Here is a 9,168-nt window from a genome sequence, read left to right as displayed (position 1 = left end):
GATGATCCAGCGGATGTTGGCAATTTGATCACTGGTTCCTCTGCCTTTTCTAAATCCAGCTTGAACATCTGAAAGTTTCGGTTCATGTACTGTTGAAGCCTGGGTTGGGGAACTTTGAGCACTACTTTGCTAGTGTGTGAGATGAGTGCAGTTGTGCGGTAGTTTGAGCATTCTTTGGCACTGCCTTTCTTTGGAATTGAAATGAAAACTGACCTTTTCCAGTCCTGTGGCCACTGCTGAGTTTTCCAAATTTGCTGGCATATTGAGTGCAGCACTTTCACAGCATCATCTTTTAGGATTTGAAATAGCTCAAGTAAAATTCCATCACCTCCACTAGCTTTGATCATAGTGATGCTTCCTAAGGCTTACTTGACTTCACATTCCAGGATGTCTGGCTCTAGGTGAGTGATCACACCATCGTGGTTATCTGGGTGGGGAAGGTCTTTTTTGTGTAGCTCTTCTGTGTATTCTTGCCACCTTTTCTTAATATCTTCTGCTTCTGTTAGGTCCATATCATTTCTGTCCTTTATTGGTATTTATTCTGTCCTTTATTGGTTCCCTTGGTATCTCTATTTTTCTTGAATAGTCTCTGGTTTTTCCCATTCTATTGTTTTCCTCTATTTCTTTGCACTGACCACTGAGGAAGGCTTTCTTATCTCTCCTTGCTATTCTTTGGAACTCTGCATTCAGATGGGTATATCTTTCCTTTTCTGCTTTGCCTTTAGTTTCTCTTTTTTCTCAGCTATTTGTAAGGCTTCCTCAGACAGCCATTTTGCCTTTTTGCATTTCTTTTTCTTGGGGATGGTCTTGATCACTGCCTCCTGTACAATGTCACAAACCTCCATCCATAGTTCTTCAGGCACTCTGTCTATCAGATCTAATCCCTTGAATCTATTTGTCACTTCCACTGTATAACTGTAAGGGATTTGATTTAGGTCATACTTGAATGGTCTAGTGGTTTTCCCTACTTTTTTCAATTTAAGTCTGAATTTCGCAATGAGGAGTTCATGATCTGAGCCACAGTCAGTTCCCAGTCTTGTTTTTGCTGACTCTATGGAGTTTCTCCATCTTCAGCTGCAAAGAATATAATCAATCTAATATTGGTGTTGTCTATCTGGTAATGCTTAAGATGGCAGAATAGAAGGACATGCGCTCATCTCCTCTTGCGAGAACTCCAAAACTGCAACTCACTGCTGAACAACCATCGACAGGAGAACATTGAATCCCACCTCCAATGGCAAAGGATAAGCCCCAATGAGATGGTAAGAGGGGTGAAATGGGGTTTAGAATCAAACCCCACACCAACCAGAGATGCTCAGATGGCTCAAACAAAATCTTCTGCACACCAGGACCCAGAGACCCCACAGAGACTGAGCCAGATCTACCTTTGTGTGTGAGTCTCCTGTGGAGACATGGGTCAGCAGTGGCGTGCCGTGGGGCCAGGGGCTCTGGCTGCAGCAGACCTGGGACATGCGGCATGTGGCATAAATCTTCTTGAAAGAGGTTGCCTTTAGCCCCACGATAGAGTCACCGAGCAGATGACCCACAAACTGCAGAACAATTATACCAAAGAAATTCTCACACTGTTAAGAAAGTTCTAGGACCCACAACAGATGTCCCAACCTGGGGATCCAGCAAAGGGACTGAGAACCCCCAGGGAATTTGACTTTGGAGGCCAGTGGGATTTGACAACAGAACTTCCACAGAATTGGGGAAATAGACTCTTGGAGGTCACAAACAAAACCTTACGTGCATCAGGACCCAGGAGAAAAGAGCAGTGTCCCCACAAAAGGCTGAGACAGAGTTGCCTGTGAGTGTCCAGGAGTCTCAGGCAGAGATGTGAGTCGACATGCCCCCTCAAAAGACAGTTACAGCTATGGGGTTGGCCAGGTGCCATATGATGCATAGACTTAAGAAGGAAAAAAGAGTTACATTGAGTCTGAAACAGGGAAAGATTTTCCCACACAAGGCTATAAGAATGGCACAGGCTGTGAGAGTTTCTTATCTTTTGATTAGAAAGTGTTCCAGGTTCAAGGCTCTGAGTGGGCAAGCCTGGGAAGGGAGACATCATGCAGTGACTGTTTTCCCAACAATGGACTTAAATGTAAAACATAAAACTATAAAACTTTCTATAAAAAGTAAGATAGAATCTTCAGGGTCCAGGGCTAAGCTAAGATTTATTACACTTGACACCAAAAATGTGATCTATTAAAGGAAAAACTGATAGACTAGACTTCATCAAAATAGATAACTTTTGCTCTGCACAAGACTCTGTTTAGAGGATGAATCAACAAGCTGCAAGGTGGGAGAAAATATTTGCAAACTATATATCCATCAAAGGACAAATATTGTGAGTCTATAACTCTCAAAATTCAACAGTTAAAAAAATCTAATTAGAAAACAGGCAAAATACATGAACAGATGTTTCACAGAGGCGGATTCATAGGTGGTAAATAAGTACATGAAGAGACAGTCAATGTCATTAGCCGTTAGGGAAATGCAAAATAAACTACAGTGAAATAACACTACACACCTATCAGAATGACTAAAATTAAAAACAGTGACAATGCCAAATCCTGGCAAGGATACAGGGAAATTGGGTGACATACACTACTGATGGGGATGTAAAATGGTATACTCTGGAAAACTGTTTAGTAGTTCCTCAACATGTTAAATACAGAGTTCCCAAACGACCCTGTGTTATATAAATGTGTCAAAGATGGCCTTGGTATATTGATCCTATGTTGTTTATTTCTTCAAAGCAGGCCAGCACTCATTCAATCAAAAGCTCATCAGCACCAAGCTCTAATTTTTATACAACCAGATTTTTAGCCATTTAGAGTCTGCCAGCCTTGCATAGCTCAGAAAACTATACCCAACATCTACTAGCCACAGATTAGATAAAAGCCCCCAAGCCACCTAAAAGTGTTCTTAAGAGTCCTCTGACCCAGAGAATCCCCACCATACTGCTGAGGAACATCATCTAGACGTGAAAGCTCTAGCTCTAATCTTCACCTCCCCTTGCCATCCACCACTTCATAAAATAAAAGGGGTAAGTTTGGACCCAGAAACAGATGTTCACAGAGGCAAGGTGATGTCAATACGGCCAGGTGATGATGCAGGTATATGGGACTGACGCAGCTACAAGCCAGGAGGAGACAATGAAAAGTTCCACCAAGTCAGACTCTCATAAGGGTCATGGCCCCGCCAATACCTTGATTTTGAACATCTTGCCTCCAGAACTGTGAGACAATAAATTCTTTTCATTTTAAGCTGCACAGTTTGTGATACTTTGCTGAAGATCTAGCAAATTAATACTCCATGGAATATTACTCAGCAATAAAAGGAATGAACTATTGATAAACACAACAACTTAGAGAATTTTGTTAAGTAAAAAAAAACAACAACAACAACAAGAAATCCAACCCCAAAAGTCTACATGCTGTGTAATTCTCTTTGTATATCATTTTTGAAAGAACATTTTAGAAATTACGGGCTAGTTAATGGTTGTCAGGGTTCAAGGAGGGGAGTAGCAAGGAAGGGACCTGGGTATGGCTGTAAAAGTACAACACAAAGAATCTTTGTGGATATGTTCTATATCTTGACTGTGGTGGTGGGTACATGAACCTGAATAAGTAACAACAGTGTATAGGACTTGATACACACATACAAATAAATACAAAAAACTAGGATAAACAGAATAAAATCCGTGAATTTCATGCCAATATCCTGGTTGTGATGTTACACTGTATAGATTTGCAAAATGTTATCATTTGGGGAATTGAACAAAGTCTGCATTATTTCTTATAACTGCATCTGAACCTATGATTATCTCAATAAAAATTTTCAAGTAAAAGAAAACATAACCTTGTTGTTAAGGAAAGGAAAAAAGAAAAGGAAAGTGAAGTCGCTCAGTCGTGTCCAACTCTTTGCGACCCCATGGACTGTAGCCTACCAGATTCCTCCGTCCAAGGCATTTTCCGGGCAAGAATACTGGAGTAGGTTGCCATTTCCTTCTCCAGGAGATCTTCTCTACCCAGGGATTGAACCTGGGTCTCCTGCATTGTAGGCAGATGCTTTACCATCTGAGCCACCAGGGAAGTTAAGAACAGACTTTAAATGGGAAGAGTGACAAAAGGGAGAACTGTTAGGAAACTTTTGCAGAAATCCAGGAAAGAAATCGATATTGGCTTCAACTTGGAGTACAGCAGTAGGAAGAAGTTTAATTGGATTCCGAATATATAGTGTTTTGAAAGTAGAACTAAGAGAATTTACCAACAGATGCATGTAGGATGTGAGAGGAAGGGGCATGTCAAGAATGACTTGAAGGTTTTAAGATGGAGAAGGCTGTAGATGCAGAGGGTTTGGGAGTAGAGTTGGGGGAATGGATTAAGATAGTAAAGCTAGGGGATGACATCAGTTCAGTTCAATCACTCAGTTGTGTCCAACTCTTTGCAACCCCATGGACTGCAGCATGCCAGGCTTCCCTGTCCATTACCAACTCCCAGAGGTTACTCAAACTCATGTCCATTAAGTTGGTGATGCCATCCAACCATCTCATCCTCTGCCATCCCCTTTTCCTCCTGCCTTCAATCTTTCCCAGCATCAGGGTCTTTATCCAATGAGTCAGTTCTTCATATCAGATGGCCAAAGTATCAGAGTTTCAGCTTCAGCATCAGTCCTCCAATGAATATTCAGGACTGATTTTCTTTAGGATGGATTGGTTTGATCTCCTTGCTGTCCAAGGGACTCTCAAGAGTCTTCTCCAACACCACAGTTCAAAAGCATCAGTTCTTCAGCGCTCAGCTTTCTTTATTGTCCAACTCTCACATCCATACATGACTACTAGAAAAACCATAACTTTGACTAGACGGACCTTTGTTGGCAAAGTAATATCTCTGCTTTTTAATATGCTGTCTAGCTTTGTCATAGCTTTTAGGGGATGACATATCATCAAGCAAATAATTGTAGATAGAGAAAAGGAAAAACGAAAAAACTGAGACCTCCAAGAAGTTTCTAAAAGAAGGGACTCAAAAATGTATGTCAAAAAGTTTAGATTATCCAGCTTTGAAAGTAAGGAATACCAAGTGTGTGGATTCCCAGACTAGTTGCAATAAGGAGTCTGCAGCCCACAAGCTGGAGATTATTGAGCTTGGGCCTTATGACTTGAGTTTATGTGCCCCACAAGAAACCTAGGAGTAAAGTACCCTCCCCCTGCATACCCACTCCTCTAAAAAAACCCTCAAAAGACACAAAACAAAAAACAGCAGGTCCACAGTGGCTGATTTCAAATTCTGCAAAGAAATCCCTGAGTGGGCAGAGACTCACTGTGTACATATTGTGAAGAACTATTATACTTCATTCTGCCACCTGATCTTATGTTTCCACTGGGAGCTGGGATGTTTCCCCCAGATTTAGCCTGTCAGTCTTATGGTTGTTACAGACTCCAGAAGACATGCAATCCTGGTTGCCACCCTCCCCATCATGCTTCTCACCCCATCTGTTGGTGTTCTTCATTTTCTGTACTGGTATTAGAATTTCCCTCTGGGACCCCAATTAGGGCGTGCTTACCAAGCAAAACTAATATGCCCTCTGTAGGAAGTGTATGCGGCAGAGTTCCACATGTTCTTTTGAGGGGACTTGGAGTAACAACAGTGTTCCCATAACGCCTGTCACTCCTGGATAGAACCAGAGGGGGAGTAGAAATAAGGGAGGAAGGGAAAGAGAATGGGAACACTTTGGGACACAGCTGCCACCTTCTGCTGCTCTGCCATGCCTAGAAAAGCAAAGAAAGCTGAAGGCAAATGCTCAGTTTGCTTGGCCCCCAGTGAGGCCGCAATATCTCTAAGCCAATTAGTTACATAGAGGGTGGTAAGGTTGCTCAGTCTGGAGAAGCGAAGCATGGAAAGAATTAGGGAGGAGACAGAAGATATTTTCAGTTTTAAGAAACATGGCTATCACTACTGGTGACACGGGAATAATGGAGAAATCTGGTTTTCTGCACTGTAGCTTCAAAGGTCAGCTCTAGTAATGTCAGCAGGGTACGGGAGGCAGAGGAAATGGACTTAGTCAGGGACAAAACTTTCCATAAGCAGAGGATACTTGCCTATCAACCTGCCTCTCCATCCCTGTGATTGGTGCCTTCTAGGGAATTCCATGTTTGCAGACATGAGGGAGAAGGTGCAGAGGACCAGAATCATGTGGGCCACTGGTCAAAAGCCTAGATTCTCAAGTCCCACTCCAGGCCTCCTGAAAAAGATTCTCTGTAGGAGGGCTCTGTGCTATCTGTATTTTAATAAGCTCCCCTACATGATGCTGATTTGAAGCGTATCCACATTGTAGGCTTTGAAAATCCCTAAGTCAGTGGTCCTTTAAGACTCTTTCAAAAATAAATAAATAAATAAAATAGCAAGACAGGCATGACCAAAAAAAAAAAAAAAAAGACTCTTTCCAACTCCAAGAAGCCAGGACTCTAGTCTCTAGCCCCAGTGCCAGTCAATATAGCCTAGAGAGAAGCGGGTCAAGGAAGAAGTTGCTTTGCAGAGTTAAGGAAAAGGAGACACATACCTCCAAGGAAAAGACTTTCAAGAGGCTCTAGCTCTCCTGGTAAGGGAAGGTACAATTGCAGGAGCACTGTATCAGGAGTCACACAGCACTCCTGCCTTTGGTGACTACACTTTAAACATTAATAACAGCTCACATATTTACAAGTATTGAGAGTCTAGTATGTGCCAAACACTTTGCTAAGCACTTTACATTCCTTTTTTTCCTTATAATAACTGAGAGAGACAGTGTGCTGTGCTTAGTTGCTCAGTCATGTCCAACTCTTTGCAACCCCATGGACTGTAGCCTGCCAGGCTCCTCTGTCCATAGAATTCTCCAGGCAAGAATACTGGAGTGGGTTGCCATGCCCTCCTCCAGGGGATTTTGCCAACCCAGGGATCGAACCAAGTCTTTGTGGATGTCTTGAGTTTTATTACCCTTCAAGTCCTCCCTGCTCAATTGTATGGGTGATTGGATACCTCTGCGAAGTGGCTTTTCTGGCTGCCCTGAGTCCCACCACTTTACTGCCTCCACACCTGCAAAAGAATGGCGCTTGTCTCTCTGGGTGGATGCACATCTGCCTCAGTTGCATAGCTTTGAAAGTGGAGAGTGGGCTGGGTTCAACCTCCTTGAACTCCCTTGACGGTCTGATCTGCTCAAATCTGCACAGCATACCTTGTGGCCACTCTGCCCAATACTTCTTCTGGTCTTTAGCCCCAGAAGCTGCCTCACCTCATGGAGGTGAGAAAGGAGGAAATTATTCACTGAGGGACACCCAGACGTTGGTGAAGAGAACCAGAAAAGGGTCTACTGAACTTCTTGGATGTGTAGATTAATATTTGCTGTCAATTTGGGGAAATGTGCAGTTATATTAACTCTTTGAGTATACTTTCTTCCCTTTTTTTCCCCTCTCTTTTCCTTTTAGGATCCCCATTATGCATATTGTGACATACTTTATGGTGTCCCACAAGTCTCTGAGGCTTTGTTCACTGTTTTCTTTCTGTTCCTCAGACTGTATAATCTTGATCCATCTATTTTCAAGTTTAGTAATTCTTTCTTTTGCCAGGTCATATCTGCTTCTGAGCCCTTCTACTGAACTTTTCATTAAGTGATTATAGTTTTCAGATCCAGAATTTTCACCGCCTTATTTTTATAATGTCTATCTCTTCATTGATATTCTCTAATGAGAAATTATCACTATACCTTCCTTTAATTCTTTAAATGTAGTTTCCTTTACTTCCTGGAACATCTGTATAAAAGTTACTTGAAAGTCTTTGTCCGCTAAGACCCCCCTCAGACAGTTTCTGCTTTCTACTTTTCTACTTCGTACTTTTCTACTGTCCTGAATATGGGTCATACTTTTCTGTTTCTTTGTATATATAATAACCTTTTGTTGAAAACTGGGCATTTTAGATAATATTATAGCAACAGTAAACTAACCTCCCTCTGGGGCTTGTTTTTTTTTTTTTTTTTTGTCTAATGGCTTAGCTGGACTAATTCTAGGAATTCTATTTACCCTGTAGTGGGTAGTGTCAAAAGTTTCTGCAGAGGTTTTTTGTTTGTTTGTTTTTTCCCTTTTTTATTTTTAAGTCTAGCTTCCTTGAGTTTGCTGTTGAGTCAGCATAGCTTTGTGGTTAAGCCATCAATTAGTCAGAAGCTGTGCCTAAGTCCCTAGATCCAGTGAGGTCTTCATCCTTTTCCATTGGATCTGTGGCTTGCAGACTGCTTTCGCAGTTCAGGGGGAAACCAATCAGTCAGGGACTTGTATTTTGGAAGTGCTTTCTCTAGTCATCCCTGAGAAAATGCAGCCTTGAGCGAAGAAGTCTTTGCTCAGATTTCTTTGAGCACAGGGGGTGAGTGTGATTTTAGCAGGACTCCTAGACTATCTCTTTCCCTGATATATTTCCTGTGTCTGGTCTCCCTCTGTTCATGTTACCAATCTGTTATCCTCCTCTGATGGCTAGCCGCTGCGAGGGGTTACAGTGTTAAACAACACCCTGGGGGTACGAATTCCTCTACTCGGATCCATAAGTCTATTGTCTCCGGCTGGGCCAGATCAGAGTCTGCAATTTGCCACACAGGTCCTCCTAGGGAGAACCTCGGTGCTATGGCATTACAAGGAGTTGGGGGACACTGTTCTTCACTAACTAATCCACCCAGATCCTCCCTGTAGAGGGGGTGCTGTGAGTTGAGGAAACAGGCACCACCAACTGGTTGCTGTCACCCGCCCAGTATAGATTTCTGCAGCACAGAGATGGAGAAATGGGATATTCACCCGGTTCCACCAGCTTTCCAGTGCAGACATTCCAGACCACGAAACTGGGGAAGATACAAGTTGTTTACTAGGCTGATTCTGAGTCAGCCCAGTCTGTCCAGTGGGCCTGGAGTAGTTTTTCTACAGATGGAGCCAGGGGAGTGATGGGTGCTGTTCGACTGTCATGGGTTGCTACTGTTCTTGCATGTTTCCATCAAATTTGTTGAGTAAATCTCTCAATTTTGTATAAGCCTGTTGGTCCATCTCCAGAGATTTTAAATGGCTTTCTTTGATAATTTTGACCAGTTTAATAGATGCCTCTCTGGAGGAGAGGATTCCGTGAGCCCCTCACACCAGAAAGGGGTATGTAT

General features: G+C 42.6%; 1 non-coding gene across 1 annotated transcript; it reads right to left on the bottom strand.

Annotated features, from left to right (window-relative positions):
* Positions 1-4,028: 4,028 nt before the first annotated feature.
* TRNAC-ACA (transfer RNA cysteine (anticodon ACA)) lies at positions 4,029-4,100 on the bottom strand. Its single transcript has one exon. It is a non-coding gene; the product is annotated as a tRNA-Cys (tRNA).
* Between the last annotated feature and the right edge of the window lie 5,068 nt (positions 4,101-9,168).

Source organism: Capricornis sumatraensis, chromosome X (assembly GCF_032405125.1).
Source record: "Capricornis sumatraensis isolate serow.1 chromosome X, serow.2, whole genome shotgun sequence".
NCBI classification, from domain to species: Eukaryota; Metazoa; Chordata; class Mammalia; order Artiodactyla; family Bovidae; genus Capricornis; species Capricornis sumatraensis.
Note: the sequence above shows the minus strand (reverse complement) of the source record. Positions and strands in the feature narration are given on the sequence as shown.